This window comes from Vicugna pacos, chromosome 1 (genome assembly GCF_048564905.1).
Source record: "Vicugna pacos chromosome 1, VicPac4, whole genome shotgun sequence".
Classification (NCBI taxonomy): domain Eukaryota; kingdom Metazoa; phylum Chordata; class Mammalia; order Artiodactyla; family Camelidae; genus Vicugna; species Vicugna pacos.
Genome location: NC_132987.1, coordinates 67008335 through 67021704, shown reverse-complemented (window position 1 = coordinate 67021704; position 13370 = coordinate 67008335). Strand labels below are relative to the sequence as shown.

Sequence of the window (13370 nt, the reverse complement as noted above, 5' to 3'; positions counted from 1 at the left end):
TGACTACTTTTGTATTATGTTATTTGGAACAGAAATGATTGACAGGCAGCACCAGGCTTATATAGGAATGAAATACCAGCTGCAAGACAGAGCAATCAGGTTCATCACTTGCCAGATGAGAGTGAAAATCTCTTTTACAAACAATTTATTCATATCGCCACAATTTTCTAGAATTCACAATCTGTCTCAAAAGTTTTCTTCTTATTTCTTGTGCTGAAAACATAGATCCCTCATGGTGAATGGAGAAAAATTTGCCTGAAGCAATGGTTAAAACCATAGACACCAACTTCATGAGATATAGAGCAGTAATTCCTAATGCTTTTGTGAAGGATTTTTAAATGTTCAAAATTTTTAATAATGGTGTTTTCCACTCTAAACAGTGATAATTTCATTAGGCCTATAAGAAAATATGGAGTGCCCAACAGAGGATTCAGAGAAACCCTAAGAGCCAAAAAGTAGAGTGGTTTTGTAAAAATTCTCCATAATTTTTCACAATACAATTAAATATTTTCTATGATCAGAAACAATTATTATGATCATGGAAACTCCACAAAAGAATTGCCTCAGAGGGGCAGTGTTCTCAAAAATAGTGAGCAGAAAGAAAGGACCTACACATTTTATGCAGTCATTGAATAGTTGATGCTGCTCATAGGGACTAAATAAGAATCAGACACAGTTTGTGCAGCTTTCTTAAATTAGGCATTCATTAAAAAATGGTTATGACTAGATTTACAACTTTATCAAGCATTATCTACCAATATTCTAGACCCCAAATAAAGTCAGTGATCAAGGAACCTAAAAATAATAGTAACCCACAATTTTCCAGACAGTAGTTTCCTTTTTTTCTTCTGTAACACAACACCACTGTGACTTTTTCTGAGGAGAAAACTGAAGCTCAGAGTATTTAAATAAGTGGAGCTAGAATCCCAACTTAGTTATATTTGGTTGTAAACCCTAAGCATCCTCCCTGATTTTCATTAATAAAATGGTAACAAGAAATATAGGAATTACAAAAAAGAATCACAATCAAAATTATATGACATCCAAGCAGTGAGAAAGTAAGAAATTGCTGAGTTATAAAGAGAATGTTTTAACAAAGAAATTCAAAAAAGCTTGTATATATTTTGCATGAAACATCAGAAATACAGTTTACCATTTAATTTCCAGGAAAAACTGGTTTTGAAAGTAATTTTTAGTTTTGATAGTTTATAAAATCACCAAATTATCACATTTTGAATTTATTAAGACTTATTTGCTATAATATTGTAATCAACATTTGTGGAGTATTTTAATACAAACAAGGTATTTTTCATTTATATTATCATATTTAGCCCTACAGCAATCCTGTAAAGTTGGTACAATTCTCATTTTATATGAGTAGAGAATTATGACTAGGAAAAATAATTCTATAACTTGCCCAAGGTTATTCTGCTAGGACATGGCTTAGTTAGAACCAATCCAAATTCTTAGACTTGAAGGTCCTCTGACCCCAAATTACTTGACCTCCTTTTGTGTGCTTTAAAAAAAAAAGTGTGTTGAATAACCTAGTTCTCTCTCGGAGTTTATAATTCAAGACAGACAAAACAGAAAAAAAGTTTCATGATCATTTAACACTTGTTCATATGACAGTAACAAAAAGTCACTTATTCATTATCATTGTCTAGATAGGAATATAATACATATTTTAAGGTGGCAAGAAAAGTAGAGTCATGACATTAAACTTTTGTATGCTGGGTCCAATTCCAAGAAATATGCCTCTTTGCCTGCCTATATGTTAGCCATTTCTGAAAAAAAAAAAAGAGAGGGAAATGGCCACAAAATTAGAAGCATGTAGATCTTTCATTGCTCCACCGTAGCATGGTGACCACAAAATGTTTGTGTATGTATGTGTTTTAACTATACCTGTATGTATACACCTTTGTCCTATCTTCGTTTGTAGTATAGGGAAGATAGACAAATGAAGTTTATTACTATAGTCCAACCAGTCAGTTAATTAATCAATAGATAGATAAACTTTACAAACATTTAATCCAAATAACTGTTTATTTTAATTTAGTGTTAGATTTATTTATTTTACAGAAAATATCTAGGCCACACAGGTGGTTATCTCTGTATCAGGAAGACTGTGTTTCTTAGCGGAAAGGACATAACTTTGGAGTCAAGAGAAATTTGATTTTATCCTACCACTTTCTACCAATATAACGTTAGCCAAGTTTCTTAATCTTAACTGTGTGCTAGTGTTCAGAACATAGATTCTCAATAATATATATTAGCGGTTATTATAAAAGCAGTGATGAACATCCGTGGCCTAAAGAGGCTGAATTTGTTCTCCCTGACTATTCTAAATTTCCAAATAATAGTTGTAGCTTAGACATAACAAACTAGAAATACTTCATTGGAAATCAAAAAGTCAATACAGTTGTTCCTAATCAGCAAACAACTTATCAGAAGCTTTGAGTTAGAAATTTCTAACCTAGCATTTTGTTATTTCCCATCAAAGTGGTAGCCATATTCAGACTGATTCAGGGTACACTCTGTTCCTAAAATTTTGATTCAAATGTGGAATCAAGGATCTGACTAAAACTTATTTGAAGCCAATATAACATTCCTCAGATGAGTCAGGCTGCACTATTCATTGACTTTGAATTGAATCAGGAATTAGAAAAAAGGCATATGAATATACAGATGATAGAAAATACAGTCAAGACATACTGAAGTATCTCAGGCAAAACCCTGTTGTAATGCCTGAAGTTCTGTTCAAATTTAGGGCTGAGCATATGACCTCATTCTGGTATAAGCTATGGTAAACCATCAGACTACCCTGCCTTATTACTGTAAATAACCTGTTTTGGGGAGGCAGAAAATCTAGGAATAGAGATGAATAGTCTTGAAAAGATTTACATCTGGTGCTATTGTAGGGCTTGGCCATCACCTAATCTTTAGGCCTGAATTTATAGATTAATATTAATATGTATTTTGCCATAAGCTAATACTATCACTTATTTGTGTCACCTTTGGTGTCATGCCATCCTAACAATTTCTAGGTAAGTAGTAATGTGATAGATGTGATTAGGTAAGTGATTAAATCCTATCTGTGGGGGACACTTTATTTCAAATTTTATGTTTTCTTAAATTCAGATTTAGTGATATATAATTTACATTAGGATAAAATTCACCTTTTTAGTGCACAGTTATGAATTTTCTTTCCTTTCTTTTTGTTTTTATCTTCAAAAATGTAAGCCACAACATATTAAAGTAGCAAGAATTTAGCGACATTTTTCCCAGAATCTAACAGGACTAGGACCATAAGAAATCAAACTGTTGTAAGTCTAATACTTGATGCAGCAATATTCCCTGTCCCATAGCCAGATCATCTATGGAACTATTCTCTGTATTACTGTGAGCCAAGACAGGTAGTTTTTCAAGGTGTGGAAGGATTAAAGATAGTATTCTATGTGAAGATACACAGCATGACAGATTTTTTGGGAGAATAAGCCCATTATGCATCAAATATGTGATGTCACTCTTGAAAAGACAGTGGACTCTTAGGAAGTACTGCTGTACAGAGATTGATTAGGCATTAGGGATACAATCCCTGTCTTTAGAGAACTCAGTTTCAGGATGTTAGTTGGTAGTAGAGTAAAAAAAAGAATCAAGTGTAACAAAGTATGTTATAGAAGAGATGTACACAAGATGCTATGAAAAGTTAAGATAATGGCACCAAATGAAGCCTTAAGTTTGATGCTGCCTTCAGAAAGATAGTGATTTTTCAGCTGTCTTGAAGGATGAGTAGTTTACTAGTGGTTGGACAAGTGAGAACATTACTCTGTGCATAAATAACAGGAGAGTTGTTATTAACATTGTTATTAAAGAAGTTCACCAATTAATCACACCATCTAATCATTCTCTTTTCCTCCCTGAATTATACAATTGAGGATGGGGTTTGTAAGGGGGCCCCCAATTTTCAGGTAGAAAGTTGTCTATAGGAAGCCAAAAAGGCAGGTGTTAAATTGGAGAGCATATCCCCAAGAGTGGAGCAGATCTGAGAGCCACAGTAAATTAGATATTAGGCTAATAGAAAAAACAAGATTACACTGTATAGCACAGGGAAATATACACAAAATGTTATGATAAATCACAGAGAAAAAAATGTGACAATGAGTGTGTATATGTCCATGTATGACTGAAAAATTGTACTGAACACTGGAATTTGACACAACACTGTAAAATGATTATGAATCAATAAAAATGTAAAAAAAAAAAAAAAGAAAGGGACCGTTTGCCCTCTTTTTGAAAGCATCTTTGTAATCCATTTTTGAAGTAATTAATAGTGTATAGATATGTTGCAACACCTTATTTTAAAACAAAATAGAAAATTAAAAGGATAAATTATGGAACAAATCCTTACATTATAAAGAATTACTTCCTACTTTCAAAATTAAGTGAAAGATTTTAAATAGTAAACATTCCACTCCCTCAGTCCATCTGAATTATGTATCAATTTACAAAATATACTTTATTTGCAACCTCTTCTGAAGCACAAATACCACGTATATTTATTTAGTTTGCCATGTTTTTATATAAATACAATCTGTGCTGCTCATTCTAAACACAAATTACTGTAATTTGATTTACTGATTTCTCCTTAATAGAATTATTTAATGCCTTTTCATAGAGACAACTGCCTATTGCTATTGTTTTTATTAGAATGATAATACTTAGATTTCCTTTAGTAAGTAGTTTAGCATGCCATATTATAGTCAGCAAGTTACAACCCACAGGCCAAATCCAGCTTGCCACCTGTTTTGTTATGAGTTATGAATTAGAACAGGTTTTTAGTTTTTAAATGGTTGAGAAAAAAAATCAAGATATGAGTAATATTTCATGACTCACAAAAAGTATATTTAGGTTTCTATTATATTTAGGTTTTATAAAATATATTATAAGATGTATTCCAATCATTCTAGCTGAAATATTAGAGATAGTATCAAGAATATTATTTGACAGATAAGAAGATTAAGCTCCAAATTGATGACGGGATTTTTCACTTTTATAACTAGGTGTTAACAATTCAGAGATTTGTGAACCATGTTTTCTGATTTTAAGTTGAGTGTTCTTCCTGCTATATTATCTTCCATCTTTACTTTAAAATAACTTTCATAGTTGTAAAGAAGATCACTCACTACAAGGTATAAATTAATTGGTAGTATCATTTTGAGTCTTAATATAAGTACTGACAGAAAATATTTTTAACATGATTCCCCCAATGCCTTTCTTTATGTGATAACATAGATTCCAGTTAAATATTTTACCGATGCCCAATGTAAAATTTTATTAACAGATAATGAGGCAAGTTTTCAATAAATAATAGGAGTTTTCTTGGTTTATTCATTTTCTGACAGCTTGATTTATAATACAATTAAATTTATTTTCAAATTTTTTTATTTTCAAGATTTTTCTTATCTACTGAATTTAACATTTAGTATTCAGTATTGAAGGCATTTCATCTGCATAGGCATGGTAAAGTTTACTCAACTACATCACATTACACCGATAATAGAATTCTATTTCAAAAAAATATTTACAGAGTACATCAGTTTTTACCCTTATCATTGTTATTTATGATATAAGCTTATACATTTGTTGCAGTATTTCTTTACCTGTTAGATTTATCTGAAATTGATTTTGGGTTCTTTCCAAAATAAATAAGAAATCACTTCTCATGCCACATGTGAAAAAAACTATGTAAAAGATTTACTTATTTACTGTAAGAACAATTGATTTTCTCATATTTCTGCTTGCATGTTAAATATTTACTACTGAATGACAACAAACTATCACTGAACGGTATTTCTGCTTCCATACATGCTCACTAAGTATAATGTTCATCAGGATCTTAATAATTTTACTGTAAAACATACTGCTCCCTCACACTCCTCTTTAATTTTATATATTAACAACTGCCTTTTTCCTTTTTCTGTTTGTTGTTTCAGTTAAAGGATCAAGAAAGTTAAGTCTGCCAACAGATCTTAAGGGTGATCTTGGTACGGTAGGCAAAAGCCAACAATTTTAAGTTTTGTTGCATTCATTTGGCTGAACATTTTAACCAACCAGTCCATGAATAACAAGTTTTGTAGATGGCAGTGTTTAATGGCTTTCCAAAAAAAGCTTTCTTAAAAATCACCATACAGTTCTGTTGGCAGCATTCAACATTTTGTTTGTTAACAATCATTTTACAAAATTATGTTTTATAAATCATTACACGCCAAAGTATTTTTCTTTATTTAATTGTGAAAATGTTTTTAAACATTGACTAGTCACGTACATGGATCCTTTGTGACTGTACTCATGTAAATGAGCATCGTTTTTTCTGGAATTATTTTTCCTACTTTGTATATTAGTATCATTTAGAATTAATGCTATTTAACAACAACAACAACAAAATCCAATACCCAAAAGAATAGAGTTCTTGCCATTTAGGAAATTTATAGGAGGTATGATTCACTTTTACTTTATTTTTTGTGGTGGTCACAGACTTATTCATGATTCTAACTCTGAAATAAGTAAGGTCTTATTAAATAGGCTTTCATAAATTTTTCTTTAAGAACTTTCTGCTTGTTTCAAAACTGTTTTCCTTTTTTGAAATTTAATTTAATTAACTTTATTTTCCTCTCCTTTATTCTGACTTAAAGTTGTAGCATTAAATCCTATTAATGTCATGGTTAAAATAAGAAAAATACAATAATTAGTCCTGCATTATGCTTTAGGGTATACAAAGCTGTTTCACACACATTATTTGATTTGATTTTCTTAGCAACCTCAAGATGGTTATCACTATCACCAGTCTTTTATTTTAGAGCAGAAACAGAGGTTATATTGTTAATAAATTGTATAATTAGGATTTGAACCTACATCACAGAACATAATACCCCAAGTTTATGGAGCATATTCACATACCTCATTTCACTGTATCTAAATTAAGTAACTTTTAGTCAATAAATAGTTTATTACATTTAAAATCTGATTACATATAATCTTTGATGAATTTGATTAAATTGGATAATTAAGGTATAGTATTTTTAAAATGCAAAGTACTAATATATTCACTACTTGTTATGAAGTTAATTAGTATTTTACTAGTGTAACTGATGTCAAAGGAAAAATCAACATTCTAGTTTCATTTATTAACCTACTACCTATCAGACGCTATACTGTAAGATTTGAACACATTATCTGAGATAAGATAGGTAAAATTGTTCCCACTTTACAAATAATTAAATTAAGGCTAGAAAAATTCAAATGTATCTAATGTCATACAACTAATAGCAAAACTGAATTTAAATCAACTATGTTATTGCAAAGCTTGTAATTTTACAACTGCCTTTCATCTTGTATAGCATGTACTGTGACAGATGTTGAATGAAGACTATTTAAAGAACACTTTTCTCTAGAGAAATAACACATTTTGATATTCATTCAGATAATTTTCACACATCATAATTTCCTATCATAAAGGAAAAATAAAAAAGATTCCCAACCCACTGCTATATTAGAAGCAGCAAAGAAAGCTCTTAGTTTTCATTTTAATCTGGAGGTCAGTTAGGCATGGTTGTTATTAATAAACATTAATAAACAGTTTCTACAAATGTCAGTCTTTCAAAGTCTCCAATTATCTCCTTCCCAGTTGCTTCATTCTCACTATTTTATGCGTACTTTAGCAAAGATGAATTATGAAAACTCACATATAAAAGATAAAATTAAGTGCTTATCACTTTACAAAAGGATTTTTTTGAAATTGAAAGGATTCACAATAAAATTTCATTCCCTATTTCTAAGTATGTTGTCAATGTAATTTCATTTTTAAAGCTTATTTCCCACAAATTACAGGAAAAAAAATTACAAGGATTCTGAAAGAGGATAAAATGTATGTAAATTCTTCCAACATAAAACTTTGGTGTAAAATATACCCTGAATTGCTTATAACATGGCTTTAGGAAGATTATTTTCCAGTAATGTATAAGCTATTAGTGGAGAAAGATATGTAAAAAGCTATTGCAGTGTGTCAAATGAAGCCTAGAAGTAGGATAACAACAATGAAAATGAAAAGGAGAGAAGCTACCATGAGAGACTCTACAACTGATGGGACTGAGAACAGTGGAGGAGCAGAGCTGATAAGGCATTGGAAATAGGGGGAGTCAAGGGTGACTACAGAGTGTATAGATTAACTCTCATGGAGAATACCTGGTTTAAGAGGAAAGGAAAGTGAGTTTGAGTTGCTCAGCGATGTCCATGTTAACCATTCAGTGAGCAATTAGAAATGTAGGACTGCTTACTGTTACACAGAGAACAATATTATCTTACAATAAACTATAATGGAAAATAATCTGAAATATGTATATATATAACTGAATCACTTTGCTGTATACCTAAAACTAACACAATATTGTAAATCAACTATACTTCAATTTTAAAAATAAAGAAAAAAATGCAGAGCTAGAGTATAAGGGGGATCTCAGGTTCAAAGTGGCAGATATCAGTCATCTGTGTAAAGGTATTAGTGACTTGTGTATGTGAGCTGTTTACTAAAGACAAAGGAAAAATGACAATGTGTTGGAGAGCTTTCTATACTAATGTAATTCTTTGTTACAACAATCCTCAAGTGGAGTGGCAATATAACAGTAATAGTAATATAATGGCAGTAACAGTAAAAACTTCATACATTGGACATTTATACTATTAGAACCCTTATGTAGTTAGTATTTTATGAAGTAATTGCCAAAATTGTGGGAAATTGCTTTATACCTAACATTTTAACACTTGGTGAAAAACTATCTTGTTTCTTAATTTGAACAAAAAGTACAATTTCTCTTTCCTAATAATTTTGAATTAATAACCTAAAAAATGAATTAATTTTTAAAATTTCAAACCATGAATGCACATAACATTATAAATATAGTGTTATATATGCATCATAGAATACTGTAAATGAAACACAGGCCCCCATGAATCTTTAAATATCTGCTGTAGGATGGTTTCCAACCAATAAAAACATGCGTGGAGAGGCCATGGTCAAAGGACAGGGAGTGATCAGTTTATTTGATTGTAGAAGTAAAGTTAAACAACAGTGGCAAATATGATTACAGAATAAAATGTAAACTTAAAATCCATAACATAGAAATATTGTAATTTTTAATTTTAGAGAAGGTAAAGAGGAGGTTAAAGTTGCTAACAAAAGAGTAAATAATTCTGTAGCTAAGTGTGGTGATTAATTGGTGAATTGAGAACAAGAATAAACATAGAAATAGAAATTATACTAATTTCCCCTATCATAAGGAGAAGTCAACTGATGCCATGCATATATAGCAATTCAAGAAGAATTAAGAATATATCTTCAAAGTAACCACTAAAAAAAATTAATACCCCAAGACTTCAAAAATCAGGCAAAGGACAATACATATTAAAAAAATATATACAGACCATATTAGTGATAGGAACTATAGAAAACAGAGAAGAAGGAAGTGGAAGAGGAGGAAGAAATAACCTTCATAAAAGATGCAGAATGGAACAAACCCTGTTCATGTTGATTGACTGGTCTTCAAATTCTCCGCTCTGAGCCTGTCAGGACTGTCCTGACCCCCGTTTCCTAACCTTTAAAGACACCAAAAATATTTTTCTGCAACAGTTTTTACAAGAGCCAATCATCTGTCATGCCTAAAAAAGGGATCATACTCAGGTTGCCTTTAGCAGCAATAACTGCAAAGTTCACATCTATAAGAGGAATGGGGGCCAATGGGTGAAACCACATGAACTCCAGAAGCACAGTAGAGGCATCACAGGTATTGATAGGGCTCTCAAGCATGACCACATTGTCCTTTGCAGGAGTCAGAAGGATGGTGTCTGGAAGCTATCCCTGGTGACCTTGAAAATTAATCATGCAGCCACTTTTGTGAAGTGGTCCTCTCTGAAGAACAAATTTGCTGTGGACACTGAAGAATAATTTGTTACTTGAGTATAAAAATGTCAAGTGGGTAAGCAAGCACACTAAAAAGCCAATTCATTCAATTGTCCTTAGTTTGGATTGGGATCTCAACAGTGTTTTGCTGACAGCAGGATCATATGACTTAAAGCAGAGTGCTTCTGCATACAATAAAAAAGCTGATGAAAAACCAACCAGTATGTCATAGGGCATCAAGATGCATTTTGGTTAACTGATGTCAGAGTCTGGTGGCACTGGAGGCTGAGTCCCAGGTTCAACTTCCCTGCCAGTGGGAGCTCTCTGCCCTGGGTCAGCCATTATAGCACATGTCTACTGCTTATGTCTCAAATATTGTTCAAGTTTTTCCTGCCACTCCTGAGTGTATTATTTGTCTCAGAGAACAGTTTTGTAGCTGCTGGCTGTGAATGCTACCCAGTGCTCTTTAACTAAGATGACCTTTACAGCTTGACTTTATTCTCCAAATTAGAAATTCCAAAACATAGCATCCAGCACAACATGTTAGCCATAGAACACTTCCACAACATGGACAACAGAGTCACAATCAAGGACTGCATTACAGCTTCAGAGATGCTGCACCAGAATAGTATCACTCAGGTACCTAATTATGAGGTAGACAAGCAAAATTATCAGAATTTTGCCCTATAGGAATCAATAGAGTCTTGCAATTTGGAATTCCAAGACCTTATAGTCTCATCCAGGGCCTTCAACTAATATGAAACTGAGTGAACCTCTGTGATCTAGCATGACAAACTACAACTGATTGCAGCTCCGTTACTTGCAAGATGGTGAGGAAAGCCAACCACAAGGAAACACTAAAAACACATATCATGCCAATATCATTTGTGTGTTCTGTTTGAATAGAATTGGTGAAAATGTTGGATTTTTAAACAGCAGTCTTTAAAAATTTTTATCTATGTATTTATATGTTTGTTTTTTTGCCTATTTCACTCCATTCTAGATCAAGGCTTCTCTTTAAGCAGTTCATTACAGGAAATTGGCACATTAACTTAAGAAGCGGGGAGGGGTAGTAAGTAAATTGTCTCCCAGAAAATTAAGTAAAAATACTAAATGTGGTTTTTTAAAATTACAGAACTATGATGAAATGTCTCACATGTCAAAAGACATAAAAAGTGAATTACTTTACTTACAAGAAAAAGGCTTCCAGCATGTCACAAAAACCTCCTGACAAATCAACGTCCAGGATAAGATGGCTTCACTGGTGAACTCTACCAAATATTTAACTCTTCCAAAAAATAGAATAAGAAGGAACATTTCCTAACTCATTCTGTAACAGCAGCATTACCCTGATTTCAAAGCTAGACAAAGAACACCACAAGAAAATAAAATGAGAGACAAACATTCCTTATGAATATACATGCAAATAGTCTCAACAAAGTATTAGCAAACAGAATCCAATAGCATATTAAAAGGACTATATACCATGATCAAGTGGGATTTATCTCAGAAATACAAGGGTGGTCCAACAGAAGAAAGTTAAAAATGTAAAAACCACACTAATAGATTGAAGGGAAAAAAATCCCACACATGATCATCTCAATTGGTGCAGAAAAAACACTTGATGAAATTGAATACTCTTTTATGATAAAATTTTTTTTAAAAACTAGAAATAGAGAACTTCCTCAAACTGATAAAGGACATTTATTTAAAAACAAAAAACAAAAAATCCCCATAGCCATCCTACTCAAGGAAGAAAGACTGAAAACTTTCCTCCTTAAGATCTAGAACAAGACAAGGATGCCTGTTTTTACTACTTCTATTTTGTACTGGAAGTTCTAGCCAGAAATACTAGGCAAGAAAATAGAAATAAAAAGCATCTAAATTGGAAAAGAAGTAAAACTATCCCTATTAACAGATGGCACAATCCTCTATACAGAAAATCCCAAAGAATCCACAGAAGAACAACTAGAACTAATAAATGAATTTAGTAAAGTTGCAGGGTAGAAAATAGACACACAGAAATCAGTTGTGTTTATATATTTGATAAGCATCTACTATCCAGAATATACAGAGAACTCCTGGAGTTCCAAACCAACTCAATTTAAAAATGGGAAGTTATATAGCCATTTCTCGAAAGAAGATACACAAATAGCCAATAAGCACATGAAAAGATCTTCAAAATCACTAATCATTAGGAAAATGCAGATCAAAACCACAGTGTGATATGACATCACACCCAATAGGTGATGACTTCCATCAAAAAAAAAAAAAAGGGAGAAAATGTGTTGGCAAGGATGAGGAGAAATTAGAACTCTTGTGCATTGTTGGTGGGAATGTGAAATGGCACAGCTGCTATGGTAGCTCCTCAGAAAAATAAAAATGGAAATTATCATATGACCAGCAAATTCACTTCTTGATATATACATTTGTAAACACACCTTTATAGCAACATTATTGACAATAGCTAAAATGTAGAAGCAACCCAATCTACAGCCCATCAGTAAATCAGTGGATAAGTAAAACGTGTGTGCAATATACAATGCAATGTGTTCAGCCTTAAAAAGGAAAGAAATTTTGACATACGCTACAACATGGATGAACCTTGAGGATATTATGCTAAGTAAAATATGCCAGTCACAAGAAGACACAAGTGGTAGATTCCAATTATATGAGGTACCCAGAGTAGTCGAATTTTTAGAGAAGGAAAGTAGAATGGTGGTTGCCAGGCACTGGGGGAGGGGGATATGAGGAATTATTGTTTAATGGGTAATGTGTATCATTTTTACAAGGTGAAAAGAGTTCTGGAGATAGCTGGTGGTGATGGTTGCACAATACAAATGGCCTTGATACCACTGAGCTGTATGCTTAAATTACCATTTTAACCAATTTTGTATATGTTTTACCACAATTCTGAAATGTTTTATTTTAAAAACAGAGTACTGATACATGCTATAAAATGGATGAACCTCAAAAACATTACATGAAGTGAAAGAAGCCAGGCATAAAAGGCCACATATTGTATGATATTCCATTTATATGAAATATCCAGAATAAGTAAATCCCTAGAAACAGAAGATTAATGGTCACCAGTGGCTAGGGAAGAGTAGAATGGGCAGTGACTACTAAATGGATCAGTGGTTTTTTTTTGTGGTGATGAAGATGTTTTGGAGCTATATAGTGGTAATTGTTGCACAACATTGTGAATGTACTAAATGCCACTAGATTGTACATTTTTGAGCGGTTATATATACATTTCACCACAATAAAAACTGTAAGAAAAATATTTTTTAAACTGGTGAAATATGAAGTAAGTAGAGAATTCAGTTAATAATAATGCACTAGGAAAGGAGAATATGAAAAATTTATGTATTATCTTTGCTACTTTCCTCTCAATCTAAAATTATTCCAAATGAAA

General features: G+C 32.2%; 1 protein-coding gene and 1 pseudogene across 1 annotated transcript in view; both read left to right on the top strand.

The window, feature by feature from the left end:
- Positions 1 to 13370, top strand: part of STXBP5L (syntaxin binding protein 5L) — a 288793-nt gene that overhangs the window by 232995 nt on the left and 42428 nt on the right. The gene's annotated exons all lie outside the window — the stretch shown is intronic.
- LOC116281913 (actin-related protein 2/3 complex subunit 1A pseudogene) lies at positions 9708 to 10642 on the top strand (annotated as a pseudogene).